Consider the following 5,581-nt stretch of genomic DNA (forward strand, 5'->3'; position numbering starts at 1 on the left):
ACTCTGTCCATAGGACATGGCATGGGGAGAATATACCAGAAGGGCCCATGCCCTCCCATGGGAAATCCAGGAAAGGAATCCCCCTCTACTGTCCCACTGTTGTCACGGCCACCTCCAAGTCCCGGAGGGCAGGGCCGTGCCGAGCTCCTGTCACCTCCCCGTGCCCCCGTCCCATCCTCCCCCACGTGCGGGCACATGGTTGCTCTGGTCAGGTGCCCCCTCCAGTGATGGCCTCAGCGTTGTCTTCACGCTCCTGTCTGGCACTCCACACTGGGGCTTTCCGCAGTCTTGGGACCTCACTTGCCGTGGGGTGACAAAGAAAGTTATGCTAATTACTGAGTGGGCCAGTGCCAGTGTTAGGAAAACCCTCGGCGAGAGTGCGTGCAGCTGTGTCTGACTCTGTGTGACCCCATGGACTGTAGCCCACCAGGCTCCTCAGTCCACGGGATTCTCCAAGCAAGAACACTGGAGTGGGTTGCCATGCCCTCCTCCGGGGGATCTTCCCGACCTAGAGCTCGAACCCACGTCTCTTACATCTTCTGCACTGGCAAGCAGGTTTTATACCACTAATGCCACCTGGGAAGCCCAGGAAGGTCCTGTAATTGACAAAAAAAAAAAATGTTTTTAGTGAAAGGAAGCCAGTGAATATAGCACTTTTCTGAAGGGAAAGTGCAAGAATCTGGGCTTATTTTTCTTTCTTTCTTTATTTCTGGTCGTGTTGCACGTGGGATCCTAGCTCCCTGACCAGGGATCAAACCTGGCCGCCTGCTCTGGAAGCCAGGATTCCCAGTCACCAGACCACCAGGCAATTTCCTAACTGACAAAGTTTTAGGTCACAGAAGTAACTCCTGGTGCTGATTCAGGCTCTAGGGTGAGGTCATGGAGAGGGTTAGGGACAGAGAGTGTGAGAGTTGTCTCTTAATTCCCACTGGAGATGGGTGCCCAGGACTAGAGTTGGTCCTACTTGAAGGACAGAAGTTACTTATGAGGGACCCAGGAGCAGGGCTGTGGTTTCTGAGTCAGGGGCCACACACACACATTAGTGACACAGGGGAGGCCTGCTAAATATGCCTGTTAAGTCCTATGTAGGAGGTCAGTGATCTCGCAGCTGATCTTCAGAGAAAGAAGTGGCAGTGAAATAATCTCATTTATGTGAATCTCTGCATGTCATCACAAAAATTACGTTAGATAATACATTTATTTGGCAATAATTTATGAATTAGTTTTGCCAAAACATTAGGTGTTAGTGTAAAATCTATACATACACTGGAGCTTATGTACTGATGAAAAAATTATTCTCTAAAACAGATGTGGTCTTGACAAGTCATATGTAAATATTAATGCGCACCACTTTAAAATGCACTAAGGGAAAGAATTCTGCTATTTAAAGAAAGCCTATAAAGATACCTATTTAAACAAAAGGTTCCTTTATAAAATGATTCATCACCCCTAAATTTAGAACCTTTAGACGGCTATTTATAGCACAGTCTACTCAAACACACAGTTAAATACATGGGTCTGTGTGCTCAGTCATGTCTGACTCTTTATGACCCCATGGACTGTCGTCCATCAGGTTCCTCTGCCCATGGAATTTTCCAGGCAAGAATACTGGAGTGGGTTGCCATTTCATACTCCAGGGGGCTTCCCAACCCAGGGATCCATCCCACATCTCTTGTTCCTGCATAGGCAGGCAGGTTCTTTACCACTGGACCACCTGGGAAGCCCGTTATGGTATATATATGCATGCATATGTGGGCATATGCAATATGTATTAGGGACATATACTTAAACCAGTGGTAATTTTCTCCCCAAAGTCTTGCATCTTTTTAGATTTCACCCTAATCTGCAGCCATGACCAATTCAGATCCTACTAAAGGCCAGTATAGTTGCCCTTGGAACTTCTATAGAAAGGATGTTCCCTGGGGACTCAACTATGCAAACATATCAGTATTACTGCCCATGGCGGGTAATTATTTTTAAAAAAATAGGTGCTTCTATTTCTGAGAAAGATTCAACACACTGAGTCTTTTTGTTATAGCAATTCCTTTCCTGCAAATTATTTTTCTTATTTTTTTTCTGATTTTGCGTGGGACCAGGGATCCCTGAGTGGACCATTTCAGATGGAAATGCTGCTGGTTCAGCTTGGCTGGGATGAGGGAGGACCATAACCTTATAGATTTGACTGCAATTTCCTGCCCAGCTTCCTGAACAGGGGCTTTCAGAGCCTTTTAGCCCTGTTATTTATTATCTGGGCTTGCTGGTTTTGTAGGTCACTGACTGTTACTTTGTGCTATTGCTAGTTTAATGAGCAGGTCCAAGAGCTTCCAGTCTTAAAAATATGAAGCACTTACATCTGTGATTTCTGGGCCGGCAGTAAGTGCTGTATAAGAAAATGTTTTAGGAACACTCTCAACATAGAATTAAGATGTTTAATTCACAGGAAATACTATGTGACACTGAGGCAGTCAGTAGGGGAAGGGAGAGAAATGGCTGGTTCTTAATTATAATATCATGGACTAGGGGTCTTTTAGGCCCTTGAAAGATGATCTCTTGCCACTAAATTAAGTAAAAAACTTCTCCACATGCTATTTCTCATTCAGTGCCACAGAAGGTCATCCTGGGTGGGTCAGTCATCTCCTCAAACATCTCCCAGCTCTTTCTTGTCCACTATATTGCCCCTATATTGGTCATCACAGCTTCTAACAGCCCATTCCTTATGCCAGTGGTACGAAGCTCAGGAAGCTTTTCTTTTATATACCCTGATTCAAGATTTGAAAAGTATGATCACAATATTCATCAGCAGAGATGCTCAAAGTTAAGGGAAATAGCAGAAGCAGAGGCCCACCCAGGGAAGAGAGACGTGGCCACACGAAATGATGGAGAGGGATGTTAACTTACTCTGCGCCTCAGGCTGTGGCTGCACCGGAGAAAGATCACCAACAGCCAGCTCTAACTTACCCTCTGAAACCAGCACAAGGAACAAGCCTGGGGTTCCATAATCCACAGAGCAGGAAGAGAGATGTTTCCCCTTATCACTCAAGCATCCAGAAAGATCACCTGACGCTTCTACTGTGGTATTCTGAATATGAGAGCAGGAAAGTTAATCAGATTTTTGTTCATAAGTTGTTGAATTGGTGCCTTTATTTGTAGGAGAGAGTTAAAATGTTAATGTTATTCAAAATGGATCAAAATGGATGGCATGTAATTAATTTATAAATTACCTCATCTATATTTCATAGGCATTGAATTTGGTCCTTTCTTCCCAATAGTCTCTCCTCAATCTAAAATACCTAAGATATAATAACAGTGGAGAATCCTAGGACCGCCACTGCTATTTCCTTTTTTAGGTGCATGTATTGATTATACTCTAATGTGTGTTGGCTCCTTTATATGATGGGTGAGTCTAATGAAGTAGGAGTGCTGGGTCATAACAGTGGCACTTAGATGTTTATACAGCATCTCCTGCTGGATCAGCTAAGTTCTTGTACCAAAAAGACAGTTCAGAATATGGACTATGATAGAGACTCAGAAAGAAAACTGAATTAAGGGACCAGAGTCCTAGGCTGGAATCCCAGATCTACCATTAAGTAGTTCTGTGACCCTGGACAAGGTCATCTCAATTTCTTCATTTGGCAAATGAGGGGATAACACCCCTTTGGGTCTCCAAAACACTTTACAGCTCTAACATTTTATGTGCCTGTAACCTGGAGGTTCTAATAGTCGAGAAAGTAGAGAAATTGGTCGTGGCAAATGTCACTGAGTTCCTTGTGTGTGATCAGAAGAGCTGAGTAAGAGAGCCATCTGGCCACAGCAGGAGTATCTTGGGGACAAGCTAAATCAGGAAGACTGGCAAATGGGGGAAAACTAGAATTATTGTCAAGGGGGGCCAAGGTTCTGATGAGAAAATCGGCACTCAGCAGCAAACCAAAACTTGTGATTCAAGGGCAAACCTGGGCCATAGGTCAGTAATTGGAGACTCCAAGCAGAAGACTTCAGGCTTGAGAAACGACCCAGGAGTACAGACCAGAACTGAGACCGAAAGTGATGGGTGTGTCCTGGGTTTCCCCTTTAAGCCATTCCAGGCTGGTTGTTTTGGCATAAGCCCCACTTATTAGAATTGCAGATGTTGTATAGTAATTTCTTACTTTTTGAAATCCAAATGACAAGGCCAGCCAGTGGTTTTGAGGACTATTTTCAGAGCAGTATTTCAGCATCAGTGGCTAACTGAACCAAGTTCTTCATGTCACCCCATTCCCCTTGATGAAGGAGACACATCTAGCAATTAATCTTTTGGGGGCAAGATAGATTATTCTCTAAGTGATCTTAAGATTTAGGAGAGAAAGAATCAAGCATTTAGATAAAAAATTAGATTCCTTACTTCATATCCTATGCCAAAAAAATTCCAAAAGCATTAAATATTTAAGCGAAAAAAATGGCAAACTGGAAGAAAACTTTTGAGTTATTTTTGGAGACAAAGCTTAATATCTTTAACATACAAATTCTGCTTATAAATAAATTAATAAAAGAGGAATTTCTAAAGAAAAAGGAAATGTAGAACAGAAGAAGTCAACTCATAAACTGAGACATAAAATTGACCAGTAAACAGACGAAAACATGTTCAAACTCATAAAAAAGTCCAAGAAAATGCACATTAGAACATTTGAAATACCTCTTTAGCCTGTCAAAGCCTTTACTTTGAATGGTATTCAGTGTCTGAGAAGACTTGAGGGAAGCATGAATCCGCTGTCTATGGGTTGTGTATTGCTTGCGGGGTGTTAAGTCCCCTGGGTAAAGTTCTTGCAGATCACGCTGGTCCCCTGGTGTGGGGACTAGCCAGCTGTTTGCCAAACCCGGTTCCCTTCCTTCCGGGTTTCAGCTGGACTACATTTCCCAGCCGCCTTTGAAAAGAGGTGTGGCCATACAATGAAACGTTGGCCTGACGAACGTGGGTCGCAGTGAAGCCCACCAATTCCAGGCATGCCCATGGATGCCAGGCAGGTGATCCTGTTAGCTGCTTTCCGCTTGACTGCTGACCAGAGGCAGAGGACCCAAGAGAGGACCAAGGTCCTAGGAAGCCACCAGATAGAAAAATTCTGAGTGCAACAAGCGCCCTCTCACCAACCTGCTGCCCTTTTGTTCTTCACGGACAAGGAGTAAAATTCTTCTGTGCTAAACCACTAAGGATGGAGTTCATTGTAATATTAGCTAGTGAGCACTGCCGTCAGGGATCTTTTTGAAAATGCTGGAAGCCAGCTGCCATAATGAAAAGCTTTAATATAGCAAGAGCTTAGTGATTGAGTGGCAGGTAGAGAAGAAAATTGATGGAGTAGGCTGGATGGTTAGCAAGCTCTGTAAATATGGCAAATATTTGGTAAATCTGTTGCCTTTAATGTTTTGGAAGGGTGACCTCGAGCTCTGTGACCTTGAGCCAGTTACTGAATTACTCTGCCTGTTTTCTCACCCATACAATAAGTATACTCATAGTATATAGTTCAAAGGGTTGTGGGGATGATAAAGTGACTTAATCTTTATAAAGAGTTTAGAACAGAGCTAAGCTTCAAGGTACTAGAGAAGTTAACTT

The 5,581-nt window shown here is 43.6% G+C and overlaps 1 long non-coding RNA gene across 1 annotated transcript; it reads right to left on the bottom strand.

Annotated features, from left to right (window-relative positions):
- Window positions 1–263: 263 nt before the first annotated feature.
- LOC133070600 (uncharacterized) lies at window positions 264–4,803 on the bottom strand. Its single transcript, XR_009696181.1, has 3 exons — window positions 4,670–4,803; window positions 2,959–3,079; window positions 264–596 (listed from the first exon to the last, which is right to left on the bottom strand). It is a non-coding gene; the product is annotated as an uncharacterized LOC133070600 (long non-coding RNA).
- Window positions 4,804–5,581: the final 778 nt, after the last annotated feature.

Source organism: Dama dama, chromosome 15, assembly GCF_033118175.1.
Source record: "Dama dama isolate Ldn47 chromosome 15, ASM3311817v1, whole genome shotgun sequence".
Taxonomy (NCBI): Eukaryota; Metazoa; Chordata; class Mammalia; order Artiodactyla; family Cervidae; genus Dama; species Dama dama.